At 54.6% G+C, this 22,474-nt stretch overlaps 1 protein-coding gene across 2 annotated transcripts in view; it reads left to right on the top strand.

Annotated features, from left to right (window-relative positions):
- Positions 1-22,028: 22,028 nt before the first annotated feature.
- The window catches only part of Hmga1 (high mobility group AT-hook 1), a 6,943-nt gene continuing 6,497 nt past the window's right edge, over positions 22,029-22,474 (top strand). Inside the window, exon 1 of one of the 2 annotated variants that reach the window (XM_013351089.2) lies at positions 22,029-22,149. The gene's annotated coding sequence lies outside the window, so the exon portion shown is untranslated. The remainder of the gene's footprint in view (positions 22,150-22,474) is intronic. The other variant, XM_005360384.2, reaches the window with a different exon arrangement.

The raw sequence follows: 22,474 nt of genomic DNA, 5'->3' as shown, positions 1-22,474 counted from the left end.
TGATGTCTCATGCCTTTAATCCCAGCACTCGGGAGGCAGAGGCAGGTGAATCTCTGAATTCGAGGCCAGCCTGGTCTACAAAGCAAGTTCCAAGCCAGCCAAGACTACACAATGAGACCCTGTCTCAAAAAAATAGTGTGTGTGTATGTGAGAGAGAGAGAGGGAGTGTGTGTGTGTGTGTGTGTGTGTGTGTGTGAGAGAGAGAGAGAGAGAGAGAGAGAAAGTGTGTGTGTGAGAGAGAGTGTGTGTGTGTGAGAGAGAGAGATAATGTGGGTGTGTGAGAGAGAGAGAGTGTGTGTGTGTGAGAGAGAGAGAGAGAGTGTGTGTAGTGTGTGTGTGTGTAGTGTGTGTGTAAATGAGCTGGACGTGGTGGTGCATGACTGTAACGCTAACCCCAGCATGCATCAAGTAAAGCAGGAGGAATAAGTACAGTCTAGAGACTCTAATACCAAAAACAAACTATACGTGTGTAGAAGCTGTATGTATATGTGTGTGCATATACACACACATATGATACATATATTTTTTGAGACAAGGTTTCTCTGCGCAGCCCTGGCTGGCCTCAAACTCACAGAGATCCACCTGCCTCTGCCTTCCAAGTGCTGGGATTAAAGGCATGCACCACCTCTGCCCAGCAATAAAATATTTTTAAACACCATCATTTTATCATGTACGTGACAAGAATGCAAAAGACAGGGCTGGATATATGGCTCAGTGGCTAAGAGCACTGGTAAAACCCAAATCCAGAGGACCAGCACCCATGTGGAGGATAACAACTGTCTGTGACTCCAGTTCTAGGGCATCTTCACATACGTGGTGCAAACATACATCCAGACAAGATACTCATGTATAAGCCATGTTTTAAAAAAAAAAAGAAAGCGAAGAAAGGAACAGAAGAAAGAAGGAAGGGAGAGGAGAAAGGAGGGAGGGAGAGGAGAAAGGAGGGAGGGAGAGGAGAAAGGAGGGAGGGAGGCAGCCACGCAGGCTAGAGAGAGGACTTAGTGTTTAAGTCATCCTAGCTGCTCTTCCAGAGGACCCAGGTTTGATTCCCAGCATCCACATGCCGCTCAGTCCTGTGACTCCAGCTCTAGAGAATCTAATGCCCTCTCCTGACCTCTGCAGGCTCCAGGCGCACACGTGTTTCACAGACACACACGCAGGCAAATATCCATAGTTCTGAAATACAATAGCTTTTAAAAGAAAACACATGAGGAGGGAGGGTCTGATCCCTCCCGCTCTGGGGCTGTGGGTTCTTATGTGGGACAGACCTCACCTGGCCACAGGGTCTGCCTGCTTGGCGCTTCTCGGGCCGAACTCAGGAGCTGGCTGCAGGAAGGAGACCCGCCAGCCTGTCCGCAGGCGTCTCTTCCCCCTGCAAGCTGTAATGAGTGGCAGCCACCCTGTCAATGCCTGTGAACCCACTGGTGGCCTCGCTGCCCGCCATCCCTACATCCCCTGCACCCCTCTTTCTTTCCTCCCCCAGCTTGTGACCCCTGGTTCAACCCAAGAGCCCAGTTGGCCCAACAAACCCATCAGGCATTTTTCAAAACAGGCGCTGCAACTCCAGCGACGACCACGAGGTGGCGACGGCGTTCCGAGCTGGAACCAGAGCCAGCCGCACCGGAATCTTGTCCCAACGCGACCCGGGTGGGCACCGCAGAGAGACCGCAGGGGAAGCTGGACCACTGCGCATCCTCTCCCCGCACGGCCCGCTGCGACCAAGCTCCCCCGAAATGTAAGATACAGGCTGGAACATGGACAAAAGTCATAGAAAACACTGCCTGGCAGGTCTCTCTGCGGATGACCCCTAATCAATACATCCGATAGCTGTGGGCTTGTGCCTGCTGCCCATCTGTAGAAGGAAGTCAAGTCTGTTGCTGTCCTCATTCGACCTCGAGTCCACTCTTGACCCTCGGGTCTCCCCCCACACTCCACACTCTCTTCCTGGGAAGAAAAATGAGTTAATGACTCAATGAACAGGGACATGGGGTCCCCATAACGGTGGTTTCCAGGGCCCTAAAAGCACTAGCTGTGTGACTTTGAACAAACCGCGTAGCTTTCCTCCTCCGCAGAGAGGCGGGTGAGGTGGCTCAGCAGGCAGGGGCGCTGGCTGCAGAGCCTGCCCACCTGAGGGGAGGAGAGAACTGACTCCTGCCCTCTGACCACCACGCATAAGCAAATGTAATGCTTGAGGGCGGGGTTTCGAGACAGGGTTTCCCTGTGTACCCCTGGCTGTCCTGGAACTCGCTCTGTAGCCCACACTCGCTTCAACTCCACCTGCTCTGCCTCCCAAGTGCTGGGAATAAAGGTGTGAGCCACCACGCCTTGCTAATTTTTTTTTTCTTAATTCAGCAACAACAGCTAAAGCAGCTGCCTACACAAGCAACTTCAGTATCCTAAAGAGTTCGAGACCAGCCTGTATATTGAGCCCCTATCTCAAAAACCAAACAGAAAGTGAGACGCCTCCTGCCCTCATCAACGCCAACAGCCTCCTCCCCCGACATTCCTCTAGTTCTTGGGACCTCAGCAACTGCTCCTTGATGTCAGCTTTCAACAATGCACGTGTCCGTTTCAAATTAACACGTTTTTATGACTTGCCCTTTAATGAACACTCCACTCCCTTAGAGAGCTAATTGGGAGAAATGTGAGCTGTGCCTGCTGTTACCCAAGATGAGGTGGGGACCCAGCACCAGGCTTGTCCCCCCACCCTGCTGGGGAACAGTGTGTACAGGGTCCCTATGTCCAGACCATCCTGCCATACAGCGGGATTGAGACAAACACTGGTGACGCAGAGTCTGTCGCCACTCGGGGCTTTGATTTGCTTTCAATTTTTTCCTTTCTTTTTGGTTTTTGAGTTTTCCAGACAGGTTTCTCTGTGTAGTCCTGGCTGTCCTGGAAATTGATTTGAAGACCAGGCTGACCTTGAACTCAAAGAGAGCCGCCTGCCTCTGCCTCCTGAGTGCTGGGATTAAAGACACCTGCCATCATCACCCGGCCCGGTTTTCAATGTTTCCACTGGGAAGATATTTGAAAGCCCCATGATCATCCAGAAGACAGCTATGGGCAGTTGTCACCTCTGGAGCACACTGGGAAAGGATTTTCTCTGACTCAACCAAGAGTAAACTTACATTTGGGCTTTCTCCACAGCTGTGGTCTTCTGCCTCGCGTGAGAAAAAAAAAAAAAAAACATTTTCCAATAAAACTTTGAAGTGACGTGCCCCCTGGCCAGCTGGGATTGGGAGCTCAGCCTGTAGTCTCAACTTTCGGGAGGGTGAGGCAGGAGGATGATCAGGAGTTCCAGGCTAGACTGAGCTACGTATCAACCAAAGTCATAGACTGAGACCCTGTCTCAAAATACATAAATAAAATAACACCCAGGAAACAGAGGTAGGTGAATCTCTGAGTTTGAGGCCAGCCTGGTCTACAGAGTGAGTTCCATGACAGCCAGGGCTACAGAGAAACCTTGTCTCAAAGAGCCAAAAAGAGAAAAGAAAAAAAGGAAGGGAAAGAGGGAGGGAAGGAGGGAGGGAGGCAGGGAGGGAGGCAGGGAGGGAGGGAGGGAGAGAGGACATAAAATGTAAGGTTGACTACTGAAGTCATCGCCAGTCTCAGAGCCTGGGAAGCAGAATCCAGTAGCATTCAAGCCATGAGAGAGCAGCTGTGCTTTCTTTTGTTATTTGTGGCGTTTCCCCTTGTTTTTTGAGCTAGGTCTCCCGGGTTCTGCAGGTTAGCCTCCAGCTTCTGGCTCACCTGTCCTCCCATCTTGGCCTCCCATGGCCAGAGGCATAGCCAGTACACCTGACACTGTTTTAGATTTTTACTACGGTGATTATATATGTGAAATTCATTGTTTAATTATTGTGTAATTATTGGCTAATGATTGATGTCGTGAGCATTATTCAAATTGCAAATTAATGTAGAGAGGAGGAGGGTTTAGGAAATGTATCTTCTGGGTCTGGAGCGGTGTCTTAAGAGCACTGGCTGCTCCTGCAGAGTACCTGGTTTCCAGCACCCACATGGTGCCCCACAACCATTGGTAACTGCAGTTCCCAGGACCCAGGGACCTCTTATGACCTCTGTGGAAACTGCATGCAGGTACACATATGCTAGCAGCCCTCATACCATAAAATAAAAGAACTTTTGAGAGAAAGAACAGAATGAGCAAACTCACTAGAAGAGGCAAAAGAAACCCCATGTGCCCATGTCAGAGGGCACTCCCCTGCTCAGATGGTTAGCCACGTGGCTGGTTGCCCAGCCCCACCTGGCTATGAAGCATAGTGCCCAGCTACATGAAGGAGTTTTCCTAAAAGAGAGAGACGTGATGTCTTAGTCACTGTTCACCATGGCCCTGGCAACTCCTATAAAAGAATGCATTTAATTAGGGGCTTGATGGCAGTGTCAGAGGCTTAGTCCGTTATCATCGTGGCGGGGAGTGTGGCGCTAGAGCAGTAGCAGAGAGCTACATCCTGATGGGGGGAGGGAGGGAGGGAGGGAGCTAGGTGTACAGGAGACACCAGGAGATACAGTACAAGTTGGAAGTACAGAATGAAAAAAAGATAAAAAGCCATGTGGTAGAACATAGATTTTTAAAAATGGGTTAATTTGGGGCTGGAGAGATGGCTCAGAGGTTAAGAGCACTGACTGTTCTTCCAGAGGTCCTGAGTTCAATTCCCAGTAACCACATGGCGGCTCACAGCCATCTGTAATGAGATCTGGTGCCCTCTTCTGGCATGCAAGCATACATGGAAGGAATGTTGTATACATAATAAATAAATAAATCTTAAAAAATAAATAAATAAATAAATAAATAATGGGTTAATTTAAGATATAAGAGCTAGTTAGGAACAAGCCTAAGCTAAGGCTGAGCTTTCATAATTAATAATAAGTCTCTGTGTCATTATTTGGGAGCTAGCTGGTGGGACAGAAAAAGGTTCCTTATATTTTGAAACTTTAAAGCCCACCCCCAGTGACATACTTCCTCCAACAAGGCCACACCCCTAATCCTTCCAATCCTTTTCAAATAGTGCCACTCACTGGTGACCAAGCATTCAAATATATGAGCCTGCGGGGGGCCATCTTTATTCAGATCACCACAGACGGGTACCAGGGGTGACAACTTCTGAGAAGGAGTCTTGGTCCTCCCTCTGTCAGCTCAGGCTGACCTGGATCTTTCAAAGATTCCCCTGCCTCTGCCTCCATAGCGCTGAGGTTAAAGAAGTGCGCCAGCATACCTGGCACCAGAAAATTTTAAGAACAAGAAAGGTGTGACCTGTGGGTGCATGTTGAAAAGACAGGAAGGACCGTATGGGCCTGATGGCTGCAGATGAGGCTACTGACCAAGATGCAGGATGCAGAGGAAAGAGCAGAGAGGCCAGGCTGGGGTATGGACACCGTGGAGACTGGGAACAAGCTTGTGCTGATGTCCTGAGTTCCAGACACGTGATGTCCCGGGACAATGGAGGGTGAAGGGGCAGTTGGTTTCCCGTCCAAGGACAGACAGTTGTGGGGGTGGCGAGGGGAAAGGAGCAATGGCAGGCTGGGGAGAGAAGAGAGCAGAGGAGACTGAGACAGGCCAAAGGCCGGGAGACAGCTGCAGGAAGGCTGAGCCTGGGACTCAGAAATGCTGGTGGAGGCTTTTGTGCTGCCCCATCCTGGTAAGGCAGGAAGGCCCGAGTCCGGGGCCAGAGAGAGTAAGCTGTGTTCTGTACCTGGCCCAGCCCCTGCTGTTGGGATCACTATCATTTCTCTGTAAAGCAGGGCTCCAGGCACCCTGCCTCTCCAATGCCATTCTCTACATCCCTCAGCAGAACTCTGAATTCACTGGGGGCAGTGTGCCGAGGGCCCCATTACCCTTCCTCTCTGTTCCATAGAAACAGGAATTTTAGCCAAGCATGTGTCTGTCCAGCTGAAGACTATATTTCCCAGCCTCCTTTGCTATCATATACTGGCAGGAGAGGCACCCAGATATTATGGAACCTAATAAGACCTAGACAAAACCATCTCCTAACCTGGAAGAAATGCCACCTTCCCAGGCTGCCGGCTCCAAGCTTCCCTGGAAAAAATCTGAAGCAAAGGGCAGACAGTGCCCTGTTCACAGGGTGTACAGCCAGACACACCCCGGGAGATTCTGGGAACAAGGAGGACGAAAGAGGCCCTGGGTAGGGGTGTGGCTCAGTGGTCAAGGGTTTCCTCTGCCTGCGCAAGCCTTGGACTCCATGGCCAGAAGGTTGGAGGGCCTGACAACACAGGACATATTGTTGGCTGTTTCTAGGAACATTCCTCTTCCTTCTCACACAGCAGGTCCTCGTGTTCAGACATCGTGTTTGGTGGTTAGCAGCTATCTGGTGGCAGCCATATTGCAGCCTTCAGACAAACATGGCTGTACCCTTGGCAATGACAGAGATGAAACTTGAAAACAAGCCTGGCTCTCCGTGCTGCTGTGGGGACTTGATTAGGTAGGACTGGAGAGCTTCACCTCTGGCCTCATCAGAGGAGAATAAATTGCCTCATGACTGAATAATTTGCCTAAGGACAGTAACAGGGCCTGAGCCTTGTTAGGAGACACTGTGGCCTGGCCCAGGCCTCTTCCAGATCCTGGCTCTGAGCTGCTGTCTGTATGACCCCTGGCCCACATCCCACAAAGAGGCCAAGAGGGGACATCGTCCCTGAGGTCTGCATGTGGTACTAACAGAAGCTCGGCTTGGTGCCTTAGCCTCCGGGACAGGACGGCTTGAAGGAGAGCCTGCATGGATGACTCCCAGAGGAACAGCACGCTAGGGGCTTGCTCAGGGAATCTGGACCCCAAGGGGCAAAGCTGGGAAAGTAGAGTCTGGTGACACTCAGTAGCCTCACTCTCTGGCGTTAGGCTGTGGTGGCAGGTGACTTGTTGGGCCTTGTTCAGCTCACAGGTGAAGCTGGGAGGCTATACTATGCTGACCCCAAAGGGGGGCATCCAGGGAGGGAACAAACACCTTGAGAAGCTGCTTTATTATATTTGGTCTAAAGCAGGAATTTCCTTACCCCTCAACGCCTCAAATTACCCTTCTCCCAATTAAGTTCCAGGTTTGCCCATTGGCTCCTAGGAAAGAGGATGCAGCCAGGCTGTGAGCGTAGCTTGCCGGTTACCTCACTGACCTAGCGAGATCCAGGCCCTATGTTCCATTCCCAACACCACATAATAGCTGCCACACATGCCTACGCAGACCATGGAGACAGAACTTGACCTCTATTGGGAGGCACGGAGATGATGCCATGGACCCTCCTCGCTCCTTCCTGAACAGCACCCAGAGCGGCGCACATCCAGCTGGCTGCTCCCCATTGTCCCCCGTCTCCGAGCAGGCCGTTCACCTGCCTTCTACTGGCTATGTCCATACACTGTGAGCACAGATGCCTGGGAGCTGGGCTGACCCAGGAGATCCTGACAGGGTATTCAAGTGTCATAGTTTGTCACAGATGCTACAGGGCAGGACACCCCCGTCCCCAGGAGCTCTGGGCGGGGAAAAGGTCTCTAAGCTTGACTTGAACCACAGCAGGGACCAGGAGGGAACGGGGACCTGCAATGTGTGTCCCCTGCCAATCACACCACAACCCTTGTGTGTGAACCCAGAGTGACAGAGCACAGAGCTGACCAGCCTGCAGGGAAGAAGGGGCTGCCGAGAGACTGTGTCTCGCGATCCTCACACTCCCAGCTGGAGCCGTTCCCAGGCTACTTGTAGAGCTAACCATCCGGCCACCCTGTCCTAGCCCTGACCCTCGTGAGGTGTTAGGCAGTAGGCGGTCAGCCAAGATTCCCTCTCCTACCCACATTGCCTGCCCCACATGGGGCATCTGGGGCTGCGAGGCAGCAGCTTCCCCGGGAATGCTACCTCACCCTGCTGGCTCTTTGTTCCTGCCACACAATGACCCCTAGAGCCCACCAGATGCTGTAGGCCAACAGTGTGCAGGTCCCTGAGGTCATAGCAGGCTTCCCGCACCTGCCTTGCTCAGCGTCTGGGAATGCTCACTCTGGAGGACAAAGGTCACCTCATGAGGACACCCAGCCCAGCCAGAGAACCGCATCTCACCTCTCCCAGCGCTTGCTCCTTTGTCCCACCTCTGCTGGACATTCATGCAGTCCGCAGCCCTGGGAAGGTGCCTCTGACCCTGGTAACTCAGACAATGGCCCTAAGCCCCACTTCCCACTGTGGCCCAGGCCCTCACGTCTCTCCCTTTTTGCAGGGTTGGAGGGTAGAGGTGGGAAGGGAAGGTTTTGAGTAACAGCCCTAGCTGTCCTAGAACTAGCTCTGTAGACCAGGCCGGCCTTGAACTCACAGATCCTTCTGCTTCTGACTCCTGAGGGCATGGACCACCTCAGCCCTGGCTAAATCTCTCCCATCAGCCTCCATGATGACTTTCCCTCCCTGAATGATGCTGGGAAAACCAACGGACCACACCTGAGGAACTCAAGTCTTTCTCACGTCCAACAAGACGACACAGGCAGCTGGAGCTGCCATAACCACGGGTGCCACAGGGTCAGGGACCCAGGCTTTGCCGTCTGAGTGATGCTTTCACCCCAAATGTCTTCCTGAGTTTGAAATAGCAGCGTGTCCTGCAGCCGACAGTCCCCATTCTGGTCGCTAGAGAGGAATTACTGCAGAAAAACGTCTCTTTCTCTTAGAAACATTTTGCTTATTTCTAACTGACCATATCTAGCAGGGGAAAGCAAGGAAACAATCTATTTTGAGGGCCAAAATGTGCCATGTGTTCAGCTAAAAATACAAGAGGGTACTCAGAGGAGGGAGCTGGGCACGTGGGACAAAGGCAGTCTCTGCCGCATGGTTGCCCAGTAACAGGCCTCCTTCTTACTCTTGTTTATTCCACAGTATAAAACAATGTCGTTCAGAAAGCTGAGGCCCAGATGGGCAGTGGTGGCGCACATCTCTAATCCCAGCACTTGGGCAAGCAGACCTCTGAGTTCGAGGCCAGCCTGGTCTACAGATCGAGTTCCAGGACAGCCATGGCTACACAGAGAAATCCCGTCTCAAACAAAAACCAAACAAAGATGAGACTAGAGAGGAACAGAGTGAGATCTCCTCCGGGATGCCTGAGTTCTGGGTGAGATTCGAAACCTCACAGGGTGAGGGCAAAGTAACAACAGGCCAAAGCTGAAGTCAACTCAAGCCACCAAGCACAGGGAAGACGCCGAGGGCCATCCCTCCTCAGAGCTTGGCCCAGTCCCTCCCTGGTTCAGCCTCCTGCGCCTCTGCTGCCTCGAGCCAGCTTTGTGGTTCTTGTCATTGACCCATGCATGCTGTGTCTATTTCATTACATCCAGTGTCTCCTTTCCTCTTGGAACCCTTATACATGGTAGAGGACAAGGGCGGGGATGTGGCTCAGTCAACAGGGCTCTTCTGTAGCCTTTAGAAAACCCTGGGTTCAAACCCCGGTATGACATAAAGCCAGGTGTGACTCAGGCCTGTGACCCCAGCGCACTCGGGATGTGGAGGTTCAGGAGTTCAGGGCCATCCTTGGCTAAAAAGCAAGTTTGAACCAGCCTGGGCTATGTGAGACTCTTTCTCAGAAATCCATAAATAAATAAATAAATAAATAAATAACAATGATAAAAGCCAAGTATGTTGGCTCATGAACCCCGCTACTTGGGAAGCTAAAGCAAGAGAACTGCTATAACTCAAGGCCAGTCTAGGCTACAAGTGAAACCCTGTCTTAAACAAATGCTCTTTTCCACTGCTCCTCATTGCCAGTCACTAACACCCTGGCATGCCAGCCGCTAACACCCTGGCATGCCCCTGACTTTGCAGAGGCCCCCGGACCCCAGACCTGTGATGATCCGTAATCCTAGGTGCCAGATCTTCTCATGTCTGACAGAACTCACTCTGAAAAGTCAGGTTAATCCTTACAAAACACCCCATCGTGGTTCTTCCCCATCTTGGCTGCTGTCTGCGGATCTTCTAGCTCTTGTTCTTACTAGGATGAGATGGGACAAACTTCAGGAAACCAGAAGGGCACTCCAGGCTTTCCCCAGCTCTGAACACACCTCCGTTTCTTCCCAGTGAAGTCCTGGGCATTGAAGCTGGCTTCACGCTAGGCCAGCCTCTCACCACTGAGCCACACCCAGTTCCAGGAAAGGTTTAGAGCGACAGATTGGAACCAGGTAGGTAGGCCGGAGTAGCAGCACTGTCTGTGTGGTCTTGAGGAAGTTACTTCCCCCCTCCGTGCCTGTCTCTTCAGCTGTAAGACAGCTACAGCGAAGGCCGGGGCCTCAGACAGCTGCACTGCCTAGTCAGACCCTGCCTGGCCCTGGCAAAGCTGTTCCGATTGTGTCGCCTCCCTGGCCTGGCCCATGAGCCTCAGGAAAGGGCTTGCTGCTGCTGTGCCTGGTCCATGGTGCTCACCGCTAAACGCAGGCCTCGTTTCCGGTCCAAGCCTCTATTCCCACACCTGCTTTCCAGGCTGGCTGTGCGGGTTCGAGAGCTCGGGAGTCCCCGCTTTCCAAAGTGGCCAGAGCCTCGTAGGAAATGAACCGGAACCCATCCCAGAGCGTTCCAGGGCCCTAATGGAAGGGCTGTTTGCAGGGTTTGTTTGCGGGTCCGTGACGCACTGGGACCGGCAGGGATTCGAAGCTGCCAGATCCCTCAGTGGAAGGGACAGTGGGGAGATGCTGTGTTCTGGACGGAAGGACAGAAAGTGGCGGCGGTGCCAGCCAAGCTAAGTAAGGACCAGAAGAGAACTGCGGGTACAGTCCCGCAGCTTCCCCAGGCTCCACCCGTTCTGCAGATGAGAAGACCGAGAACCAAAGGCAGACGCGGGAAAGCAGCTGGGAGAAAGCAAAGTTCTCAGCTGGGTCCCTTTGCAATCTCCCTGGAGTCAGTAGGAGGCAGGGGACAGCAGAGCCTGGGACTGCCGCTGCCCACACCTCGCGGTGACCCGCACCTCACGGTGACCCGCACCGCACAGTGAACCCCTTCAGTCCACACACTCCTGCCTCTGTGAAGGACGGGCGCCCTCTGCTGAGTCCTTCCCCGACCTCCCGGGTTTTCACTTGGGAATTGTCTGCCTTCTCCCTTCCCTTCATTCTGCCCTGCGGAGGCTCTTCCCCTGACAGTTGGGTACCTCCTGGAGTTCAAGCTTTATACGGTTTCTTTCACTTTTTCATTTGTTTTTGAGATGGGGTCTTTTCCTGTTCCCTGGATGGCTCGGAACCCGTCTTGCCCCCTGAGCTTGCAGGGGCCTCCTACCTCCATACCTCCATCTCCTGGAGCCTCAGCCTGTGCCATCACACCCAGCCTTGTTTTGTTTTGTTTTGTTTTCCAGTTTCACATTTTCCTTCTTTGAGACAGGGTCTAATGTAGCCCAGATTGGCCTTGAACTTGATGCAGAGCCTAGGACAACCTTGAACTCTTGCTTCTCCGGCTTCCTAGTGCTGGGATCACTGCCGTACGTTCGTTGTCCAGGCTTGTGTTTCCCTTTAGCTGTGGCCAAGTGTCTCTTCGTGGGCTCCACTTGGGGGAGCCCCCTCCTACCAGCTCCTACCCTTGGCTCAGGCTGCCTGGCCTGGGCTGTGCAGGGGGTGGGGCAGGGCTGGCAAGGGGCCTGCCTGAGTCACCCGCATGAGGCAGCCTGAGTCAGGCTGGAGGGAAGTCCCTACGGAAGGGACTTTCATAGTGTGATGGAATCGCGGGGAAAGAGAAAGCGTGTGTATGTGCGACAGGCCCCTTTGACACAGTGACCTCGGATGAGCCTGAGCCCTTGCACCCTGCCTCTTCCTCCCTACAGACCACATCTAGGAACGCCTCGGGGCTCCAGATGCCCCAGGCCAGGCAGTGCGGGCACAGAGTCAGTCACCCCAGCCTCCTGAGCCAGCACTCAGCCAGGGCGCCAGCCTACATCTCCACAGGGTGGCGACAGTAGGGAAGGACGGACAGTCTGCAGTCTCCAGAGTGACCTCACAGTCCTCCGTGTGCCGGGGCAGACGTGAAAGTCCCTCCTCTGTTCCCCCACCGTGTCCCCAAGTGAACCTTTCCCTTCAATGATGGGAATTCTGAACACCTACTAGGTGCCAGATTTTTTTTCTTTCTTCAAGACAGGGTCTCTGTAGCTTTGGAGCCTATCCCAGAACTCACTCTGTAGACCAGGATGGCCTCCAACTCACAGAGATGCACCTGCCTCTGCCTCCCGGTCACTACCCGACTATGCTAAAACAGTGGACACAGCATGTCCACACTTGCCTTACCAAGAACAGGTGCTTTGGCAAAGAGGCACTTTCCATACTCAGGAGGCAGAAGCAGGAGGATCTCTGTGGGTGCAAGGCTAGCCAGAGCTACTTAGTGAGACCCTGTCGCAGATATTCGGGGCTCAGGGCAATACCAATAAATCATAAACGTGAGAATTATCTAGACCAGCTACTGCGCTGTGGAGTGGGACTCCTCAAAGGAATGCTGGATGGTCTTTTTTTAGTTTGTTTTGCTTTTAGAAGATTTGCTTATTTTATGAGTATGAGGTTTTTGTTGTTGTTTTTTTTGTTTTGTTTTTTTTTGTTTTTTGTTTTGGTTTTTCAAGACAGGGTTTCTCTGTGGCTTTGGAGCCTGTCCTGGAACTAGCTCTTGTAGACCAGGCTTGTGTATGAGTATTTTGCCTGCCCAGGTGTTCCTAAGTACACATGTAGCCCTGGCTAGCCTGGAACTCATTATGTAGATCAGGCTGGCCTTTTATACACACCAACCAGCCGGCCACCTCAGGTGTGCTTGGATGAAAGGTGTGTGCCACCAGGCCTGGCCTGTTGCTTTTAGACTTTAGTTATTTTTGAGACAAGGTGTCACTATGCAGCCCTGGCTGGCCTCAGACTTGCCACAATCCTCCTGCCTCAGCTTCCTAAAGTGTTAGGATTGTATATGGCACCACATCTGGCTAAAGATTCTAACAGCCACATTCAAGGTTAAGAATGCATGGAATTGACTGAATCGTGTCCCAAGGGCCAGGGAGATAATTCGCTGGTGAGGGCATTTGCCAAGCCTGACAACCCGAGTTCAATCCTGGAATTCACATGGTAGCAGAGAGTGAACCAAAACCCGCTGTGTTAGCTAGAGGCCACACTTGGGAGCAGCTGCCTCTTCAGGGAAGATAAAGGAGCACAGAACTGTGCAGGGCTGGTCCGGGGGAAATGGGCAGGGTGGTGGAGGTCAGGAGCACAGGATTCCTGGCATCTCACAGAACCACAAGCTTTGGCCTGCTACTTGTTGGGCCCATTTTCTTTCCTGAATGGTTAGTGGTTCCAGTCAACACAGTGTCCAGGAGATATGCTCTGCCTGTCTACCCTGCTGCCCACTGACAGCTGACACAGTGCTGGATGTAGCCCAACCTCCACTCCACCAGGGCCCCTGAACCTTCCACCCGTTCCTTGGGTGTCAGCCCCAACTGTAACTGTATAAGTGAGTGCCCCAAACTTAGAGAAGTTAGCTTTCTTCTGCTGCTTTGTTTTCCAGGAGCAGATCCTCTGAGAGAGGGGCCCGTCTCAAAAGTGGGCACAACCGGGAACAGGGTGGAGACACAGGCCTGTAAGAAAGGTGCTTGTTGGGAGGGTCTGAGTCTGTCTACATCAGCGGCTCTCAGACAGACGGTCAGCACCTAGCTCCTCCCTGGGGGCCCCTGAGCCCAGGACTGAGGCTGCTGCCAGGCTGGAGGTGGGGGATGGGAACACGCCCCAAAGGACAAGGACAAAGGCATCAGAGGGGCATGGGCTTCAGAGGCAGAGCACACGTGCTCCTCACCCAGGCCTGGGAACTGGCAGGGCACCCTGGATGGTGACCCAGAAACCTGGCTGTCAGCAGCTCTGGCCTAGCACTGCCCACAAGCACTGGAGTAGCTGGCCACTGTCAGCAGGGCAACCTCTGGGTCCTCTGCTCACAACCCATCCCTAGAGACCCCATCCCAGATGCTTTAGCCCTGCGGGGATCCCCACACAGCACACTACCCACTGCTAGGTGCTTTGGTCTTGGCAAGTCACGGATCTTGGTGCTGTGGCTAGGTTCCTAGAAAGGAGACAGCAGCGAAGAGGCTGCTGACCAATCTCAGGGAGACGAGGTCCTGGAAGTCACCCTGACCCCTAGGGTGGGGATAGGCCTGGAAAACAGGGGAGACTGAGGCCAGGATGGTGGGAAGGGGGGGACTCTGTGCCACCATCTCCAAGCCAGTCGACTGTCCAGCTCCAGGCCCCATCTCCGTCTCCTACCAAGAGCCCCCTGTCCTCCCCGCCCCCAGGCTGCCTTTCAATCACCCACCCATTCACCAGACTTTCCCCAGCCAAGGTCGCCTGGGGCCAGTCGTCCTGCCTGCTGTGGTTAAAGAGGAGAAAATGAAGCCCTGGGAGCAAAAACATCGAATGTACTAGAGGGTACTCACTGCCCAGCCCCTCACAACTGCTGCCCCTCCATGTCTGCTTTGCTCAGCTCCTAACGCTGGTTTGATTAGTACTCAGACCCCAGACAACCTTGTGCTTCTGAGACCTGATTGGCAGAATCCCTCAGCCCAAACAGATACCGACTGACTACTTTCTCAACCCCAAGGAAGAAGGTTCGGTGTTAGGATTCAAGGTGGCCTGGGGTCCCCAGTCTAGGAAACAGACTAGCTCCGAGTTCACTAGGTAGCTGGTGCTTATGAGGAGGTAGAGGGCTCAGGGAAAGGGCTCTCCCCACAGCCAAGACGACAACAGTTCTTCCTGAGGCTCAGGCTGGGAGCAGCCGTCTTTCCATCATCGACTTCCTGGGATAACACAGCCTCTCCCTGTCCCTGTCCCACGCCTGGTGGGGGGTTTTGTTTGAAACAAGATCTTTTGGCGTGGCACTCACAGAGACCTGCCTGTCTTGCTCACCTGGTGCACACAGGCAGGGAGATAAGAGCCTGAACACAGTGCTGCCCTCCAGGTCTTAGAGAGCAGATAAAAAGGAAACAAGGTTGCGACCTTGTGAGAATCACCTGTAACCCCTGGCCTGTTCCCAAATTAGTGTCACCTGAGTAGGAGCTGGTGGCTAAAGAGACACCATTTTTACAACCTGCTGATAAGCCCTGAGTGTGGCCTGGGAACTGTAGCCCAGGGCCCCAAATGAGAATCCTGATTGCTCAGAGCACTCAGAAGGTCCAGGCTTATGGTCACTGCCCTAATAGGCCTTAAATAAACGGCCAGCTCGTGCGGATGCATTGGGAGGGGACTCTCCAGGCTCCACAGATGCCCTGGGTAGAAAAGGCTTTGGTCTTGCACCTGCTTGGGCTTCACCTGCCGTCTGTCACCCTGGATGGACTCTGCAAGGTCCTTGGACCAAAGGGAGAGTCTTTGTTGTTGCTGCTGTTTTGTTTTAAATGTTCCTGTTATGAAGACCTCACACAGCTGAGCGAGGTGGTGCACGCCTCTGATCCCCACACTCAGGAAGCTGGAGCAGATTTCTGAGTTCACGGGCAGACTGGTTGGTGTTCAGAACCATTTCAGAACAGCCAGAACCATACAAAGATCTTGAAAACCACCAACACAACAACCCCCCAAAAAACCCTGTTTCCCTGCCCAGCTTACCTTGAATGCCAAACACTTCCCTCAGTGCCCATCAAGCAACCTTGCCAGTCCCTCTGTGAAGAGGACCTGAAGCTGTCAGGTGGCTACCAGCTCCTGAAGATGAGAGAAATAACACTTTCCAATGTGACAAAGGACAGTACAGAGAGATTTGCTCCTGAGAGCGCAGGAGCCCTGTCTTCTGTCCCAGGCTACACAGTGCTACCATCCCATGGTGGTTACTGTTTCCTGCCCACAGCCTGCCTGGAGGTTTGGGGACAGGTACCTGGTGCTAGCTGCCTGTGGACAGGAGGTGCTGGACGCGGCTAGGCCTGAGCACACTGCACAAATAACAGAAGATCCAGTTGTGTGGCTGGAGGCGCTGGCCCTCCAGACAGACAACACATGTACTGCCAACAGTTAACTAGCTAAGGGGGACAGGAAGATGGGTTACCTGTGTTTTAGACAGGGTCTCACTATGAAGCTCCGGCTGACCTGGAACTTGCTATGTAGACCAGTCTGGCCTTCAACTCACAGAGGTCTTCTTTCTTCTGCCTCCAGAGCTGTGAGGCCCCCAGGAGCAGAAGGAAACAGCACTGGGCATAGACCCCAAGGCACTGGGCAGGCAGGCCCATAAGAGCATAGCATGCCGGGCAGAGGGAGCAACCAGTGCAGGCCTCAGGTAAACTCAAACCTGGCAAGGCTGATGGCACAGGAAGGGGCAGATTGCAGGACTGTGGGCCCTAAGGAAGGACACTGGTCTGTGAGGGGAGCCCCCGCTTCACCCACCCAGCCACACCCTGAGAGTTTGAAGCTAGGAGAACAGGCCATGCGTTTCGGGTAGATTCTGCACTGGCGTTTACAAAACAGTTGGAGAACTGGAGGAGCGAGATCCAGGCTGGATCAACAGGCCCGAGCTGTTGGCCTCTGCCCCAGTCAGGCAAGGAGTAGGAGGACCCACCAGAAGGGCAGGGATAGGAAGCCCGGCTGCCACCAGACCCCACAGACACCAGCAACCTGGGACTCCTTCAGAGCTCCTGGTGGGAGTGCAAGCCCTTTCCCTGGTTTCTTTGTTGGTTTGTTTTGTTTTCAGTTTTTCTCTATGTAGTCCTGACTGTCCAGGAACTCACTCTGTAGACCAGGCTGAACTCAAACTCAAGAGATCCACCTGCCTCTGCCTCCCGAGTGCTGGGATTAAAGGCGTTACCACCACTTGCTTCTCCCCTTGTCGGTCTTTGTTCCTTGAGGCTTTAACATCTGGAGTAGTAGCTTCAGAGGTGTGGGGGGACATGACTGAACGTCAGCCTGCCAAGCCTGACCCCATGCCAGACATCTCTTTCATCTGTGCCCGGCTGCTTCCCCTGCCCAAGCCCTGGGTCCCTGCACTGTGCCTACTCAGCATGGACTACACCCCTGACGCTGCCCATGTCCTTGTCCCTACCCTTCCACCCAGTGTAAATGCCTTGATACACAAAGGTAGTTACCCTGTTCAAGGCTGGTGCCGATCATGGTGCCTCAAGAGAGGCCTCTGGCTTGGGGCAACACTGAGCAGAAGGGCGCAGAAGCCTAAGAACTGATTTTGTTTATGTTTTTGAGACAAGGGCTTCACTGTTTAGCCTGAGCTGGCCTTGAACACAGAGAGATCTGTCTGCTTCTGCCTGCCCAGTGCTGGGTTTTAAAGCCCGTGCTCCCATGCCCAGCCCTTCCCTTAGGACTGCCGTGGGAACGCCGCTCGCTGGTAGGGGAGACTGGAGGAGTGAAAGAGGTTCACAGCTTTGTTCTTGCTCACAACCCACCTTTTCCTCGGGCGTTTTCTGAGGTTGTGTGTGTGTGTGTGTGTGTGTGTATGTGCGCGTGCACGCGCGCGCGCCCAAATGTATGCAGGATCTCCATTTCCTCTGTGTGTGTCCACTGGGGATCTCCCAGCGGGGAGGAAGGCAGGGAGGTGTTCCCTCCTGGTCTGTCCTCCCAACTTGATAGTTTTTCCTCGAAAGTTGGAAGCAGAAGAGGCCCTCCTCCCACTCTATAGAGCCTGCCAGGCTTCCTGGCAGTGGAGCTTGTGGTCAGCAGGGTTCAGAGGCCTGACCCTGCCAGAGGACCAGATACACTGGTAACTGGGTGGTTCCAGGGGAGTGGGCAAGTACCTCGTGTCAGGGTGGCCCCAATTGTGGCTGGCACGGATCAGTCCTGGTTGGTATGGCCCAGGGCCAGCACTGTGTGGTGTGGGTCAGTCTCGGCTGGCTTGTGCTTTGATGGGTGGCCTGCTACTCCTCAGTGCCCCGTGTGTCTGCTGCAGGCCAGCACACACCTCCTGCAGTCCAGCAGTTCCTCTCCTAGGCAGATCTGCTCCTTTAGGGACCCTGCAACAACCACAGTGGCACTCCCCGTTACAGCCAGCCGGACAAGCAACTGTCCAGGAGCCCTTCAGCCCTACGGGGTAAACAAACTGTGAGACACACACACACAGTAAGTGCAGAGCCTTGAGAGTGAACTCTGCAGCTAACTGTGATGGCATGGATGAGTCTGCCCGGCAAATGGCCGAGGATGCACACGGCACAACCAGCTGCCATTGTACATACATGGACACGGACGGGTGAAGGGCTGGCTCTACCAAGGGAAGGCAGACCCATCCCTTGGTCTTGGCATAGCCACTTCCAAGGTATAAAAATCACTATTAAAAATCATTGTGCAGCCGGGCGATGGTGGCGCACGCCTTTAATCCCAGCACTTGGGAGGCAGAGGCAGGCGGATCTCTGTGAGTTCGAGACCAGCCTGGTCTACAGAGCTAGTGCCAGGACAGGCTCCAAAGCCACAGAGAAACCCTGTTTCGAAAAAAAAAAAAAAAGCAAAAAAAAATAAATAAATAAAAATCATTGTGCAAAACACTTAAAACATGAAATTTGAATTTTTTTAAAATCTCATATTGCAGTGGCAAAGCACTTGCCATATAGTGTTGGAGAAGGCTGCTTGTCAGTTCCCCAGCTGCTCAGCCCCAAAACAATCACACAGAAACTGTGTTAATTAAATCACTGCTTGGCTGGCCCTTAGCTCTAGCTTCTTATTGGCTAACTCTTACATATTAATTTAACCAATTTCTATTAATCTGTGTATTGCCACGAGGCTGTGGCTTACTGGGAAAAGTTTCGTCCGGCTCCAGAGGGGCTCCATGGCTTCTCTCTGACTCCGCCTTCTTTCTCCCAGCATTCAGCTTAGTTTTCCCCACCTCACTCTGTTCCCCTATATCTCTGCTATAGGCCAAAGCAGTGCCTTTATTCATCAATGGTAATCACAGCACACAGAGGGAAATCCCACACCAATGTAGTACAACTGGTTGGGAGCCTGGTGGAGGTCTTCCTGCCTCATCTTCCAGTGCACACATAATGATTGATAGGTTATTTACTTAGTTTTTTATCTCTTATGTGTGTGTGGGAAGGGGAACACAAGAAACTCAAGAGAATAACCTGTAGGGGTTGCTTCTCCCTTTTCATGCTCTGGGATCCCAAGTGCACTCAGGTAACCTTGACCACAGCACCTTTGCGGAGCTTACCCACCTCTACAGCTTTTTCCTCAGACAGGATCTCACTGCAGCCCTGGCTGTCCTGAACGCAGTATGTAGACCAGGCTGGCCTCAAACTCACGTTCATCCGCCCTGGCCTCCTGGGCACCAGGAGACTAAAAGCACACCTCCACTCTCCTATTACTTAGAGACAGGGGAACTCTGAACAGCCCTGGCTGGCCCAGAGCTCTCATCCCGCTGGAGCCCTTTGAGCATCACCATGCTCACTTTTTTTTTTTTTTTTTTCCTTTTCTGGAGACAGAGTCTCTCTACATAGCTAGCCCTGGCTGTCTGTAACTCAGGGGACCCGCCTGCCTCCGCCTCTACATCAGCCCCAGCCACACTTTTGTTGAAGTCTGGGGTGCAAGCCCAGGGCCTTATACTCCAGGCTCTCCCTTTTCGGGGTACCCTGGTTTGGCCAGAAAGTTAGACAAGGCCTCATCTTTCCCTCTTGGGTCCTTCTTCCTGCTTTCTGTGTAGGGGGACAGTTGGCCAGCATGCCATGCCCTCGGGGAACTGGCCCCAAACTAACTGGAGCCATCTAGGCTCGCTCTTCCAGTAGTCTTAAGGATGAGCTTAAGAGCCTGCGGTCCTGGGACACAGCTGGGATCTCTGAAAGTCATTGCTCTGTCCTTGAGAAAACGTGGTAGACGACTCAGATTCCTGCCCAGACTACGAGCCCCTCCTTGCCCGCTGTGCCTGTTCCACCCACTCTCCCCATCCAAGGAAGGCCTGCTCAGGCCTTTACCGCTTCTCAGGCGGCTTCCTGGGGCTCCCACGAAGTCTTCCGCACCCACAAGTCCAGACTTCCATAGCGCAGAGCTTCGTTCGCGCACTGTACCTCAAGAACTCGGAAGTCAGAACAGGTTTTAAACCTCATGGCCACCTCTGGCCCAGTGTCTCACCTGTCTTCTTTGTTTCGCTAGACTCAAAGTTGGATGGGACTTCTCATCCCATCTCCCCACCCGCCACTGTTCACTTAAATCTTAATACCGCGAAAGGAATGAAACCTAGAGCACGTGCAAGCGCAACCCAGGAAGCATGGAGGTGTGTACATGGGCGTCAGCGGGCAGAAATGTATTTCAGGGGTGGATAAGACAGAAGGGGGACAAATCACGGTATTTATTTGCCTAGCTATTTACTTTTACCTGCCTCCTCCTAGAGAGGATCCTCAACAGCCTACACAAATGACACAAGATGGCGAGAAAATCAGGACGAAGAGAGATAAGCGGAAAAATAAGATGGAGCCAGTTTATTAGAAGTGGGCCAAGCAATTGGCCAAGTTTTCCCAAAGCCCACTCAGGAGAGCTACCCCTTTTCTCTCTCCACAGGGGGCAGGCATTATACGTGAAGGAGTCACTACCACGCCCCATTCCCACACTTTCCCTTCAACACATGGCAAGGTCCTAGTGGTCTAGGCTGCTGGCCACGACCTGTTTCATGGGGAGTCGCGCTGGTGGGAGCAGATAGCTTGCTCAACCACACCACGCTACGAGGGTCCCCGGAGCTCTCAACAACTTCGTGCCCCTCCAGCCAACTCTGCTGGCGGGGCACAAAGATGGAGGGCGCGGCGCGCTTCCACCCCGCCCTGCCCCCACAGCGGCTGCACACAAAGGGGCAGCCGCTCCTCCCCCAAACTGCCCGGGAGCCCTAGGCTCCCCTCCACCCGATGGCCCGCCCCGCCGAGTGGCAACCCGGGAGTAGAGGGTCACCTGGACCTCGGTCCGGGACCCGACCCGCCCGCCCAGGCCTCCCGTGCCCGACAGCCGCGCCCCGCCCCCACCGAGCATGTGCTGCCCCGCGCCCGGGGCTCCATCCCACGGCCCGTGGGGGGGCTGGGCGAGCCGCACTCCCCACCCCCCACCGGAAACATTCCTGAGACATTCCTGAAACTTGGAGGCCCGCCTCAACACCCCCCCCAATCCCAGCTCCCACTCCGCCTCCAGCCGGGCGCACGCTGGGCCCCGCGTCCCCCCCCACTTCCACCGCCCGGGCGCCCCCCGAGGAGAGGGCTGACCGCGGAGGAAGGGGAGCAGGGCTATGAGTCACAGTCGTGTGTCACTGGGCCGGCATTGCAATTCTCTGCATCACGAGAGGTGTGGAAAGGCCGCCTCGGGGACCGAGGTGGGGAGGTGCGTCCAGGGCCCGCGCCCGGCCCCGGCCTGCAGGGCGCGCCTCTCGGCCGGCGCCTGCTTCTCTGCGCGCCATCTTCCCACTTTGGCTTTCTCCTCGGGCCCGAGCAACAAGTCTTTTGTTGAGCCAGGCCCCCGGAGGCGGGAAACTCGAACCCCTGTCCTCAAGGCGCTTCCAGCAGGTACCCCTCGCCTTTGGAAGGCTGAGTCCCCACGGAGGGATCACACCGGGGGCACCGCGTGCTCCCCAGGCGGCGCGCAGCAGGTCACCGCATGGCTCCTCCCTCCGGTGTACCTGCAAACGAGCCAATCGCTCGGCTCCCTCGAAGCCGGCACCTGGCTGGCGGCCGTTACTGGACTTAAACCGTCCGCGTTTGCTAAGTTTCACGTTTGAATCTCACGACTGGTATTTGTACGGGGGCCGTGGGGCCAGGCGGGGACGCACGTGCCCTCTCCCGTCCGGCCAGAGGAACGAAGGAGAGGCCGTCGACGTGGGCAAGGGAGTGCGCATGGACGACCCCCCAAGCCCCGCCGCGCGGGGCTCGAGGCCGCCAACGCCCCCTTATCGGTGTGTCCCTGGCACCCCACGGCGACGGCGGGGCCGCTGCCACCTTCGCCGGTCCCGCCCCCGCCCGCGACCGGGAGTGTGAGAAACGAGGGCCGTCGGCGCGCGCCCCCGCGCACGGCGCGCGCAGCCTCGGCGGCGTTGGCAACCACAGGCGCGCGGCGGCAGCGGCGGCTGGCCGCCCTTTTAAATCCCCGGGCTCATTTGCATGGCCCCGCCCCCCGGTGACACTGCTGGCGCGGGCGGGCCCGTCCCCCCTGCCCCTGGGTCGCTCTTTTTAAGCTCCCCTGAGCCGGGGCTGCGCTTCTCTAATTGGGACTCCGAGTCGGGGCTATTTCTGGTGTTGGCGCGGCTCCAAGAAGGCGTGAGTTCGCCGCCGCTCGGGTGGCTTCTTTTTTTTTCCTCTAGGTCTAGAATCTAATCACATTATTATTTATTGAGGCCGCGCACGGGCCGTGCCCAGCTTCCTGCCCCTCGCCATCCTCCGGGGGAGCGGGATCCGTCCGTGGTCCCTCTCCCTGGCTCGGATGTGACACACATCCCCGGCGGGGGCCCGGGCGGCGCGCACGCAGCGGTCTCAGCGCCTCTGCCCTCTCTCCCGGTTTCAGATCCGCATTTGCGACCGGCGGAGGCGGCGGCAGCGGAGCAGCCCAGGCCGGTCCCCTGCGCCCAGCCCCGCCGCGCCCGGC

The sequence above is a fragment of the Microtus ochrogaster genome, linkage group LG2 (genome assembly GCF_000317375.1).
Source record: "Microtus ochrogaster isolate Prairie Vole_2 linkage group LG2, MicOch1.0, whole genome shotgun sequence".
NCBI classification, from domain to species: domain Eukaryota; kingdom Metazoa; phylum Chordata; class Mammalia; order Rodentia; family Cricetidae; genus Microtus; species Microtus ochrogaster.
The sequence above is the reverse complement of the archived record's forward strand: the minus strand, read 5'-3'. Positions and strand labels throughout refer to the sequence as shown.